Here is a 14,727-nt window from a genome sequence, read left to right on the forward strand (position 1 = left end):
TTAAAATCACCAAATTTACAAAATAAAATAAGTATAATGATAATGATATTTATAATCTTGTAGCCAAACTATGTGCCAAATACTATGGTAAATGCTTGAAACATTGTTTTTCATTCTATGCCAGCAAATTTATGATACATGTTCAATTAGACTTATTCTACAGATAAAGAAATTAAAGCTCAGTTTAATAAAGACTGTTGTTCAGGAGTACACCCTGCTAAATGTTCTTGTTCATAATCTTTCCAGTGAACAATATTGCTTTGCTTCAATTATCATAACAAGCTACTGTAAATTTGATCTGAAATTCTGGTAGATGGAATTCTAAGATGATATCTATGGCCCTTGTATTAATCATTTTTTTTAAATTTTCTGTATATTATTATAGATTGCTGTCTTGGGAACCTTGCTGACTGAGGAGAGGATGCCCCTCCTAGGGTTAGTTAATTCTTAGAGATAATAAACAGCTTGCCTGAGGACATGCTTTAACATCTAATCAAACAATCCAAAGCCCTAGCTTCAACCACCTCCACTGTCTAACTCACACTCCAAGCCATTATTTCCCGTACGTTTAATCACCTCAAGGCCAGGTACTAAAGACACAGAAACCATCTCTATATTCCAGAGCCCATCAGAATTATTCAAACTATCTAATCCTAAACCTACTCACCTGCTTAGCCAGCGTCACCTCTTCTTTCCCACAGAAAACACAATAAAGACCCTGGGCTGTTTTTCCACTCACCCCATCTGCCTCCTGGCTGACCGTGGTGCTTCCCATGTGGCCCTGTGTGGCATGGTATGCTTCTCTTCTCTTGGAAACTGTAAGTAATAGGTTCTTCTTTCAATGGTATTGACCTTGGTCACCACAGTAAATTAAAATCCCATGGGAAAAATTGAGACAACCTTGTACTGTCCCCTTTGTACTGTCCTCTTCCCTTTGAGTGTGAGTGGAAATCTGTGAATACGATGAGACATCACTCCCTTGATTATATCATGTAATATGGCAGAAGGGAGATTATGCTGGGTAGACATAACCTAATCAGGTTATCACTTTAAAATCAGTGTTTTCTCCATGATTACAAAAAATAATTCAAAGAGACATACCCTGGCTAACTTAGAAGATAGCATACACCCATGTAGTGAATTGTCTATGGGGTCAAGTGGCATGTAGGCAGCCCCTAGGAGCTGAGATAGTCCCTGACCAATAGCTAGCAGGAAACCAGAAATCTCAGTCCTAACACCTGCAAGAAAATACATTCTCTCAAAAATCAGTGAGCTTAGGCAAAGGATCTTGAGTCCCAGTAGGAACTGCAGCCCCAACTGATACTTTGATTTCAACCCAGTGAGACTCTAAGAATCCAGCAACACTGTGCCTAGATTGCTGACCTACAGAAACTAAAATAATATTTTTTAGCTGCCAAGTTTGTGGCAATTTGTTGCACAGAAATAGAAAACTATTTTAGAAATTCTACTCTATTGAGTGATTTATTTTTTCTTTTGGCTCCCTCACACTCCAATATAAAATTATATTACACAATGATTCCAATATAATTGTTATTATTATATGCTTCAAATCCTGCCAGTACAGGCAGAAATTTATTATTGCTATTTTAAAAGTTTGCCTTTTTTTCATTATTTGAGAGGTGGGCATATGAATCTATTTCTTTATAATTTTCTGTATAATATATTACCTGTTTTAATTTTCTTTTGCACTTTCTATTTTTGTCTTATTCTATCACTCTCCCCTTTTCAAGACTATTTATAATACTTAATCCCTTTGTAACTATTCAAAAATTAACACCAATCCTTGAGAAAATATTTAAACTTTATTTCCAAAATCATGAAGTTGTTTCAGGTTCCAATAGGAAATTATTGTCAATGATCTCAATGTTACATAGTTTAAAGCATTTGAACATTTTCACATATTTGGTTTGAACAAACTTTCCAATTACCAGATTAAAAAATGAAAATTAAAGCATCCCCAAATAAATAAATAAAAGCATCATAGTAAAAGTTTTAAAATAATCTAGCTATTAAAACAAAAACCATAGCGTAAAATATGATAAGGGAATTAAACAAAGCATAGTTATTATATCAACACAATTTAAAGGGCTAATCTCAAGTATTTAAAAGGCAACTTTGTAGTACTCTGGAACAAGTAATGGTTAACTTCATTCTGATGTCAGGAAATATATTAAATGGAATAAAGAAGAGTAATCTGTAATTACCAAAGTAACACAAATTTAACAGGGAGAAATAAATACTGTAAATATTCATCAAACTTCAAACTACAGTTAAGTTAAAAATAATTATGACAATATTTTAGCAGTTGGAAAATGTTATTTATCTCTCCCAGTCTATTTGATAATAGACTATTATTTTTCTATTTAATGATAAGGAGAAAACTAATAAGAATAAATTAGATCTTAGAAATAATATGATATACAAGAACACATGAACAAACTCTGTATTCTGAAATCTTAACGCCAAAAGCTCAGCTTCTGTACGCTGGTACTGAATCAAATCTTGGAGACAGAGTTTTGGGTGAAGTAGAAAAGAAGAGCTTTATTTCTTTGCCAGACGAACGGGGACTCAGTGGGTTCTTGCCCTCAGAAACTATGTGTCCCAACCCAAGTGAATTTGGTGATGAGTTTTATAGTAAGGGTGGCTGATAAGATTATGGTGTGTATAGGGCCTCCACTCCTTTAATCTGGTCTCAGGTAATCTTGATGAGCTTCTGTGGTTCCTTTAGTCTGACCTCAGGTGGTCTTTCTCTGGAATGAAGAATGCTGACACCTTCCATTTGCTGGGTTTTAGTTCTGTAAAGAGCTTAAAGACATTGTTATGTGTATCCCTTGAGGGGGAACCAAGACCTGCCCCGAGGATGCACTATTGCTTTTTGGCTGTCCCTCCTTTGTCTCTGCATCCCCTCCCTTCCTGAATTAACAACTGTTCAAATATGCGCTTTGGAACACAGGGTAAGTCATGGAGGCTGGAGTCAAGAAATGGGGGACAGAAAGGCTTCCATGCCCAGGATCCCCACAGTGTCCTGCTCAGTTTCAATCCTAGATTATACAACAAAACAGTCACAAAAATTGACATTGAGGATAACATAAATATATGGACAGAAAGTAAAATGCTTCAGGACATTTCCCAAGTTTACTATAAAATTAACTAAATTTAATAACAAAACTAGGAACAAAAATATCTCTACCACATAAATTACATATACTATAAAATACTTTTCTCAATAGTCTGTAGGGTCAAAGAAGCAATCAAAACAAATTGTGAAATTTGTATAAAATGTTAATAATAGTAATTGTAACGCCAACTGGCCCGAGGCAGGGGAACACAATCAGATTCACAGGTTGCATCAGACCGAAATTCTCTGGACCACCCAGTTCCAGAAACTGCCCTGGAGACATTCTGGACCACCCAGTTCCAGGAACTGACCTGGGGACTTTGAACCCGGCCCAGCCTTCCAGCCTTTTGAGGGGCGGGACTAACGGTCCCCCAGGATACCCAAAAAGACCACCAAATAAGGAATACCCTGAGCCCTCCCAGATTCACCACACCCCTTTCCCTTCTTCCCCTATAAAATCTTGCCCAACCCTCGCCTGGGTGTGACTTCTCTGGCCCTTTTCTCTCGGACCAGTGAACCTCGCCCAGGAGTGCTCCCTAATAAAGCTCACTTGAAGCTTTCTTCTGTTTCGAGGTGCCGTTTGTTAAGATCCAACCTTACAGTAATAATAATAATCCCACATGAAAGACCCTATAGAAAGCAGGTAAAGCTCTCCCCAGAGGAAAATGTATTGCCTTATTTCATATATTGATAAAAATGAATAAAACTGAACCAATTTAATTCAAAATATTAATGGGGAATGAGAAAAGAGCTATAGAAGAAAAGTAAAATAATTGAAGGAGAAGTTATTGCAAATAGTAAATGGATTTCTTATGTGTACAAGTGAAACCAAGAAGGGCCCTGTGGAGCACCTGGGCATGGAAGACTTTTTGTCTCCCATTTCTTATAGGCAAGACTCCAGCCTCCATGACATTCTCTAAGTTCCAAAGGGCAGATTTGGAGTGTTGCTAATCAAGTGAGGAGTAGCCAAGAAACCACCGGAGGTGAGATTAAAGGGACAAGAGAAGCTCATCAAGATTAGGAAACCTACCACCTAAGACCCTGCACACATCCTAATCTTGTCAGCAACCCCACTCTTGAACTATTGCTATAAAACTCCTCATCAAATCCTTCCAGGTTGGGACCCATAGTTTTTGAGGGCAGGAACCTGCTGTGTCCCCCTTTGCCTGGCAAAGAAATAAAGCTATCACTTTCTACTTCACCCAAAACTCTCTCTCCATGATACAATTTGGCACCTGTGCAGAGAGGGTGAGCTTTCAGCATCACCAGTACATTTGAAAGTGTGGATCAAATGATAATGTTATGGTAAGATATAAATCTTCTAATGGATCTAAGTGAAATAGAAAAATTACCCAGAAGACAAATGTCTAATATATCTCTCCCAAACCACAGTATATATCCTGAAATTTTTCCAGAAAAACAATTTTCAAATCTTCATAAAACTGCTTATGACACTGTTATTACAGTGTTCCACAACATATCAACAAATATAAAATTTCCGAATTATTTTGGAATAATTTGGCTCACGGTCCCAGCCTCTCCACAGCATGTGGGATCCTCCCGGACAGGGGCACGAACCCGCAATTCAACCCAGTATACTTATGCACATCCAACAGCAGGTCCAGGACAGAATTGTTAATCTCTATACTCTTCTTGACTCTGAGGTTTTTCTCCTACATTCTTACATTCTTTTTCATTCCTGCCCTATTTCTTTCTTCTTTCCTTCTATTAACCCCAGAAGACCTGTGTGACCACCAAGGTCTTCTTTTTGCTTTTACTCCCCTCCCTCTGACCCTTACAAGTGCTGACCCTTTATTCCCAACTTATACCTAGACCAACTCCCACTCATTGTCAACACTGCTGGGGACATCTTCTGTGCAGTTTCTTTGCAACAACTTTTTGGACTAAGACCTTGTTGGGAGACTACCTTGGAAAGGATAGCATCTAAAATCGTAAGTGAAAATCTTGACCAAATTATGTGGTGGATTTTCACTTAAGAGTGGAATCTTGTCTAGCACAGGATTTAGAGACATCATCTCAGGTTTGGGTCTGAAATGGGTCAGGTTGCATCAATCCTAACCAATATCCCTCTGGACCATATCCTCCAGGATTGGAAAAAGTTCAGACACAGGAATTAAGAGAAAAACTTATTAGGTTATGTAATCAGGTTTGACCACAATATGAGTTAGGAAGCCAAGAAAAGTGGCCACTAAATGGGTCCCTGAGTTATGATACTATATTGTAGTTGAATTTACATTGTAGAAGGAAATTTAAATGGAGTGAGCTTCCATACATTCAAATGTTCACTTACTTGTATTTAGGCAATGAGACACAAAAATAATTTAAGACATGTGTAGCTTGGAGACAGAATTCTAGTAAGGACACAGAAGATATTTTAACTGATCTACCCTACGGGGCTATCCAAAGGTAAAACCCTCTGCAAGGAGGAGCCACTGCTCCAGCCAGAGCTACTCCCCGACCACAGGGAGGAGCTATTGTCTGGGAGGAAGCTGCCGTACCAGCAGCAGCTGTGGTTCTAATAAGGGCCACCCTGTAGGTGGGAGCCCAGCCTCCAGCCAAGGCTATTGCCCCAAGGGAAGACACAGCTAGGGATGAAAAGAGGCCCTACCCATATTCAGGAACCGCTTCTTTGTCTATTAGAACAGGGGTCCCCAACCCCTGTGCCACGGATTGGTACTGGCCAGTTAGGAACTGGGTTGCATAGCAGAAAGTGAGTGATGGGTGAGCAAGCATAGCTTCATCTGTATTTACAGTTGCTCCCCATCACTCATATTACCTCCTGAGCTCTGCCTCCTGTCAGCATTATAGTGAACTGTATAATTATTTCATTATATATTACAATGTAATAAGAATAGAAATAAAGTGCACAATAAGTGTAATGCACTTGAATCATCCCAAAACCAACCCCCGCCACCCCCCACCCCACCACCCCCAGTCCATGGAAAAATTGTCTTCCACGAAACCAGTCCCTGGTGCCAAAAATGTTGGGGACTGCTGTATTAGAAGACAGTAATTAAACAATTCTCTATTTTGGTTTGGTGAAGGTGATAATATACTTCCTTTCTGGGAAATAAAGAGTCAACCATTTTACAGAAAAATGTGCTGGAACTCATGTGGGCTTTACAGTCTTCAAATAGACATTACTCTGCCATTTTCTAACCTGTTAACTTGGAAAAACTCTCATCTGTGTAAAACTAGGGGTAATTTATAATTAGCAATCAGGTTGGGGGAATATTAACTAAGAAACTGAGTGTCAAAATGCCTAGCTCATAAATGACATAGTGTTTGTTATTCATTAAATGGATTCTTCCTTCCTTTTTGTTTCTTCATCGTTTGGTCTTCAAATTTATGGCCTATGTACGAAAACAACAACAACAACAACTTTTCATCAAGGATGATAGAATAACATTAGAAACTGATTTAGAGCTGAGTTCACTTGAAGGTTAGGCCAGTCTCCCTTTCCCCATGGGAGGAGACACAGGACTCAAAACCGCTCTGTTATACACATCAGGAATAGATTACAAAGTTCACATTAAAATAAAGCCTCTGTTTTCTTAATTTATAGTCTAATAAACATCCACATGAGTAAAATAAAAAAAAATCAAGCAACTGCATATTTCACATTAAAGTTCCATTTTTAAGGATGACTTAAGTGAATTAACAAATATATTAGTCATTGTTTTCAAGGGAAGTTTCCCAGGTATGATTCAACAGAACGTTCCTGTTGATGCTGTGATGAAGCGTTTCCTCACCTTCCAGCCAGGCAAGACTGCAGGGATGACTCTAATCTCTGTTCTGATGCTGAGAGCAGCACCTGCAGTAGAGAGTACCAAAGGCCTGTGGCAGCAAAGATGCCTGATTGGATGTGAAAGAAATTGTATTTCCCAGTCCAGTGGCTTGAGGGTGCCTGTCAAGTGCTGCTTCCTGCTTACTTCAGTGAGAAAAGAGACTTGAGTCTAAAAGAATGCAAACCTGAGCTAACTGCCCACACCCTTCTTCCCTCCTTCTCTTCTCATACACATATTTTTTTCCTATCTCCTAAACTCTGGCTAGGTAGGAGTTTATTAAAATAAAAAAGAAAGTTATTATCATTGCCTGATCACTTGAACATATACACATTACAGACATATACCCAAACTCTTCATTCATTTTTCTGTTACATTGTGCACCACTCCACTGCGAGCACACTGGATGAACTGGGATTCTCTCCACACTGGTTTTGAGACAGGAAGGAAGGGGTCAGGGCACAACTGGTTAAAATAAATGAGGAGAGCACAGACATTGAGAAAAACAAGATATGACAAAATCCAGCTGGAACCAGCTAAAACCAATATGGCATCTAGGATGGCCTGGTCATTAGCTCATTACATCTTCATTTAATAATCGAAATCACTCCCAATGTGCCATGACAGGCACCATGCCAATTCCAGTACTTACCATAAAAGGCCAAAAGTGGGTGATTGCCCAATTTCTGGAAATCCCCACCCCTTCCACAAAATAGGAAGAATATTCCTTCTACTCATTCACATATTAAAAACTAATATGTTAAAAACTAACAACCACATACCCCCTGGGGCTGCTCTCACTTTCTAAGATGGTCCTCACTGCCTATGGAATGTGTATCTCTCTAAATAAACTCGCTTTCACTTTACTATGGCTTGCTTTTGAGTTCTTTCCTGTGTGAAGCCAAGGACCCTCACTTGGCAGTCTGTCCCAGGGTCTCACATGCATCTCAGGACATGATATTTCTCCTCTGCAAGAGTTCCTCTCCATCTTTACCCCAAAACTCTCCTCCTAACTCAGGTATCATAATCTTTTTACTCCTTCATATTACTTTTTTTTTAACTTAACACTCGGTGAAATAATTATTTTATTGATTGATTTATTTATTTACTAAGAGACTTTATTTTGTAGAACACTTTTACATTTGCGCAAAAAAATGAAGATAATGCAGAATTTTCACACAATTTTCACTATTATTAACAAGTTGTATAAATATGGTTCCTTTGCTATGGTTAATGAACAAATATTGATACACAAAGTCCACAGTTTATTTAGCTTTCTTAAGTTTGTACCTAATGTCATTTTCCTGTCCTAGGAACTAATCCAGGATACCTTATGACATTTAATTGTCATGCCTATTTAGGGTCCTCTTAGATGTGACATTTTCTCAGACTTTCCATGTTTTTGAAGACCTCGAAAATTTTGAGGAGTACCAGTCAGGTGTATTTTAGGAAACCTCTCAATTGTAATTTTTCTGGTGCTTTTCTTATGATTACACTGGGGTTATAGGTTTTAGTTAGAAAGATCACAGAGGTAAAGTGCCCTTTTCATCACATCATATCAAAGGCCATACTATCAACATGATTTGTGACCATTGATGTTGACCTGACTCACCCAGCTGAGGGAGCGTTTGTAAGGTTTCTTCTCTGTAAATTTACACTTTTTCCACCTTTTTCCATTCTACACTGTTTGGAAGGAAGTCCTATTCAAAGCTGACATCTAAGGAATAAAATATTGTGCACTGTGTCTTTTAGAGTGGAGTATCTACATAATTCATTTAGAATTTTTCTGCACAGGAGATTCATCTTCTCTCTTATTTATTAATTTATAAAACCATTTATCATAACTTGTATGAACCCATGGATATTTATTGTAAATTTTAGATTTAAATCCAATAATACCTCATTTATTTTGTTGCTCAACTTGTTTGGACCTTCAGTTTGCTTTTGTGTCCCTTGCATACGTTCACATCAACACAGTTTTATCCGATGGTTTGTTTGAGCACTCCCTTACTTTCTGGTGCTATGAGATGCTCCAGGCTCATCTTGTATAATTCTTACCACAGTCCTAAAAGCAACCGTCTCTTCAAGGAACCCTGGTTCATCTTATTGGAGAAGGGTATTAAAAACAATGAACTGGGCACTAATATTGCTCATTACTACTGAGATGTCATTTTTTTTAGGTCCTCTCAGCTTGGAAGGAAAATAAGTATATGTATGCATACAAACCCACATATATAACACATTTCTATAAATATTTCTATATTTTACCATATGTATGCATTTTATATTAAATATAGGTTTATACTGAAGTCTCCAATTCTGGAGACTTCTAGCTTCCACACGGGCCATTCTAGCTTTTCCCTTTGCTTTTCTGTAAACTGCCACTCCAACAGTAAGAAACCTGTCTCCCATCATCCACCAACCAACTACTTAACTATGCAATTCCAGTAAACATATTTAGTGGGATAAGCCCGTACTCCTGTAGGAAAAACTTTCCCAACTAGAGTGCAGTGCTTATACCCAGTTCCATTTTGCCTTTAGTTTTGTGTTTGACTCATTTCCAAAGTTACTTAGGTCAGCTACTTTTCCTCCTGTATGCTTCATTGAGGTTGTTTCATATACTTGTAAAACAGAGAAATTTTGTTGTCAGTCTGCCTTCCTTCCTGGGATACCCCAAACTCCTCAACAACTTTTTTTTTTTAATTTACATACATCAAGTTTAAATCTTTGTGCTGTGAAATTCAGTGGATTTTTTGACAAATGAATAATGTCATGTATCATGATTACCATGTAACACTGAATAGCTTCCCTACCTTAAAAAATACCCTGTACTTCTCACTTTCAAATTTCCTCCTCAAACCCCTGGTGATCAAGGACTTCTTACTGTTGCTTTAATTTTACCTTTTCCAGAATGTCATATAACTTGACTCATTCAGCATGTAGCCTTTTCAGATTGTCATCCTTCACTCAGAAGTATGCATTTGTTTCCTCCATGTCTTTTCATAGCTTGATAACTCATTTTTCCTATAATTTGGTGCTATTGAAATGCTTTTTTTAAAAATTAAATTCTGTTTTTTCCTTGCTACAAGATTAGCAAGTGTCCTTTGAATATGAACCTTATATCTTGCAACCTTGCTATCCTTACTTATTTGCTCCAGGACACTGCTGTTATTGGTGATCATTTTGGATTACAGTCAAGTCATCTGCAAATAAAGATAGTTTTAATTATTACTTTCATATCTGTATACTTTTTATTTATTTTACTGTCTTATTCACTGACTGACTTTTGGTATGATGATGGACAGCAGTGGTGAGAGAGGGCCATATCCAGTACACTGGTGAGATCATCGAAGTCATTCTTTCCTATTACAATGTTCTTTATTTCCATCTCTGCTTACATTATCCATCTGTTTATCCACATTGTCTACTTTTCCCATTAGGGTCCTTAACATACTAATCATAGTAATATCAAATTCCCTATTGGATAATTCCAAAATCTAAGTCTTATCTGAGTCTGTTCCTGATGCCTGTTTTGCGTCTTCTGACTGTGTTTTATTCTTGACTTTAGTGTGCCAGTTTTCTAGCAATATTTCAAAATAGTTACTCTTCTCCTTCCCTGTGCAAAACATTTTTTCATCAATGAGAAATTGGAAGTAAAACCCATGAAAGTGTGGGAACTTCCCATGATGTCTAAATACCTAGGAGCTTCTCATTCTCAACCTAGTCTGCACCCACCCTCCAGAAATTCATAGAATTTATAATTTTAGTGCTCCCACATGTTTCCAGCACTGGCAGTTTCTCACTGAGGCAAGATGATCACAGCAGAGTGAAGAGTGGCATTTTGCCCTGTGACCTCAATTCTCTGATGGGTCTAGGAGAAGACGTTAACTTTTCAGTTTGTTCAGTTTTATTTTCTCTTGTTGTATGGATCTGACTGATGACTTCCAAGCTCTTTAAATGTTGAAGGTAAAACTGGGACTCCCCCCTGTGCATGATTTTTTAATGTCCCAAGGATCTGTAGGCATCACATATTTTTCTCTATTGTTATTTCCAATTAGTGCTTTCTAATTTTTTGATCAGTTGAGAAAAGATTTATCAATTATTTTGCTCTTTCAATATGCTGCTATTAGTATACCATTATGGTGTGTGAATAAAAAAAATTAATTCTTTCCCGATTTTGCTTATAAAAAGTGATGATCACACATGTACAGATTTTTAAACCTAAGAGTAAAGTGTGAGATCTTGGAATTTCAAAAGGTTGGCTTTACACAATAATGTCAAAATATTTCTGAAGTAATTTATTACTTTTTACTCCTATCAGAAGTATATAAGGGCATACTTATTCCACATATATGTCAACACTTAGACTGTAAAACCTCTTTAATTTTGGCAATATTATCACTGTAGAACTGCATATCTGTGATCTTCATTTGCATTTGTCTGATTTATAAGAGGTATGTGTATATTCCAGCTACTAATTCTTTGTTTTCTTGGAGAGGTGAGTTTCAATGCTTCCTGTGTGCCATTTTCACAATTAGCACCATTTACACTGCTTTCATCAAAGTTTGACTAAGAACTTCGGCATGACCTTTTACAATTTTTAGTGCTGATGGAGAAGTTCTTCTTCCTCTTTTTTCAAGCACAGCCTGAGATATATAAATTCAAATAAAGTGGAAGCTGGTCTAGGATTCTCCCCTAAAGCCACTGATTTTCTCCCACATTTACAGTGTTGACTGGCTTTCTGGAGCCAGCTGGGATGGTACATGGCACAGGTGAAACTATAGCTGAATGTCTTCTAGAGACAGCTAACCAGATTAGGAGATGTTCACTAGCCTTAAATAAGAAAAGGAAGAGCTTTCCTGGTGGTGCAGTGGTTGAGAGTCCGCCTGCCAATGCAGGGGACACGGGTTCGTGCCCCGGTCTGGGAAGATCACACATGCTGCGGAGCGGCTGGGCCCGTGAGTCATGGCTGCTGAGCCTGCGCGTCCAGAGCCTGTGCTCCACAATGGGAGAGGCCACAAAAGTGAGAGGTCCGCGTACCACAAAAAAAAAAAAAAGAAAAAAGAAAGAAAGGGAGATTTTAGTACCAAGTATGTTAAGAGCATGACAAAAAGAAGAAGATGCGATTTTCTTACTAGCAAGTACTATGTCTGTATTTATTGTTTTCCTCATTAAAAAAGGTGTAAACAAAGCAAATGAGGAAGGGCTATAAACAGAGATGAAAAAATTCCAGCACTTGTGAACAAAGCATTGTATGTTCGTTTCTCAGATGACTGTGTAGCGTTGATGGAATGGACCACACAATGCTAAGGCAGTTGATTCACCCAGTCATGATATAAATGTTCTGAAAATGATATTTGGTACCATTTAGATGCCCCTGATTGGTACACAGACATGTGGCAAAAATTTGCAGATCAAAGGGTTATGGTACAAAAGTGGAGGCACCAGACTCAAATAAAGAAGGTGGAGTGGGAGGGTGCAGAACACTTCTCCCCCCTATGAACATATCAAAATTACATGCACATGTGGAACAATTCTCACTGAAACCTAACTGGAGAGTAGCAGAGAGACTCCTGTACAACCAAGGATGTAAGAAAGATTATGGGGAATTGGTTAGGAAGGGAAGAGAAGAGATCAGGTCAGAACCTGTGGCCCTGGAAGGGGACTCAGAGGAAAAAGGAGATTACATGGGCAGAGATCTTCCCTGGGATGTGAGTGTTTAGAGGCACACACTGGCTGCCCTAACCTCGGGTCCTACATAGGGAAGATGATCTCCCTTGGCTCATTGGAAGACTGGTGGATCTAACAAACAAACAAACAACAACAAAAAAAAGAAGCAATAAATGAATTCAGTAAAGTTGCAGGATACAAGAATTATATGCATAAATCAGTTGCTTTTCTATACATTACTAATAAACTATCAGAAAGAAAAAGTAAGTGAACAATTCCAATTAATATGACATCAAAAAGAATAAAATACCTAGGAGGTATAAACTTAACCAAGGAGGTGAGAGACCTATAGTCTTAAAACTATAAAACATTGATGAAAGAATTTGAAAATGAAATGAAGAAATGGAAAAATATTTTGTGTTCTTGGATTGGAAGGATTAATATTTTAAAAATGTCCACACTCACCCAAAGCAATCTACAGATTTAATGCAATACCTATCCAAATATCCATGACATTTTTCAAAGAACTAAAAGACATATCCTACAAAAGACTCTGAATTGCCAAAGGAATCTTGAGAAGAAAAAACAAAGCTGGAGGTATCACACTCCCTGACTTCAGACTATACTACAAAGCTACAATAATGAACATAGTATGGTACCCACACAAAAACAGACACAAAAATCAATGGAACAGAATAGAAATCCCAGAAAGAAACCCACACATTTATGGTCAATTAATCTATAACAAAGGAGGCAAGACTATACAATGAGGAAAAGGCAGTCTCTTCAACAGGTGCTAGGAAAACTGGACAGTTACATATAAAAGAGTGAGATTAGAACATTTTCTCACACCATATGCCAAAATAAACTCAAATGGATTAAAGACCTAAATGTAAGACCTGAAACCATAAAACTCCTAGAAGAGAACATAGGCAGAACACTCCTTGACATAAATCATAGGAATATTCTTTTGGATAGGTCTCCTAAGGTAAAAAAATAAAAGAAAAAATTAACAAATGAGATCTAATTAAACTTAAATGATTTTGCACAGCAAAGGAAACCATCAACAAAATGAAAACAAAATCTACTGAACGTGAGAGAAGCTTTACAAGTTATTACCTATAAGGGATTAATATCTAAAGTTTATAAGCAGCTCATACAACTCAATATCAAGAAAACAATGGACCCAATTAAAAACTGGGAAGAAGAACTGAGTAGACATCATTCCAAAGAAGACATACAAATGGCAAATGGGCACAAGAAAAAGTGTTCAACATGGCTAATTACTAGGGAAATGCAAATCAAAACTACAATGAGTTATCATCTCACATCTGTCAGAATGACTACCAAATGTCTACAAATAACAAATATGGTAGAGGATGTGGAGAAAAGGGAACCCTCCTACACTGTTGGTGGGAAGGTAAATTCGTGCAGCCACTCTAGAATACAGTATGTAGTTTCCTCAAAAAACTAAAAATAGAACTTCCATATTATCCAGCAATTCCACTGCTGGGAGTATGTCCAAAGAAAATAAAAACACTAATTTTAAAAGATACACTCACCCCAGTGTTCAAGTAATGCATTATTTACAGTAGCCAAGATATGGAAGCAACCTAAGTGCCCATCAACAGTTGAATGGATAAAGTGATTTGGTTGTACATATATATACAATGGAATATTACTGAAATGAAATTCTGCCATTTGCAATAATGTGAATGGACCTAGGGGGTATTATACTTATTGAAACAAGTCAGACCGAGAAATATGAATACAGTATGTTATCACTTAAATGGAGTATAATCTATAAAAATACTGAAACACTATGTTGTATGCTTGAAACTAATGTAATATTGTAAATCAAGTATCCTTCAATACAAAATAAAATTAAATTAAAATTAAATAAAATAAATTGATTTACCTTGCACATTGAAAAAAACAAAACAAAACAAAACAAAAACAGAAGTGGAGGCAGGAAGAAAAAAATCTTGAGAAAGGGACAGAACCCTCACTGTATGAGCTTTGGCAATCAGCTTCTATCCATCCTGCAGAGGAGAAGGAAAACAGGAAAGCCAGTCTGTGATCCTGTAGCTCTGTTTCCGCATTTGTGTAGCC

The sequence above is a fragment of the Grampus griseus genome (genome assembly GCF_964374135.1).
Source record: "Grampus griseus genome assembly, chromosome: 9".
Classification (NCBI taxonomy): domain Eukaryota; kingdom Metazoa; phylum Chordata; class Mammalia; order Artiodactyla; family Delphinidae; genus Grampus; species Grampus griseus.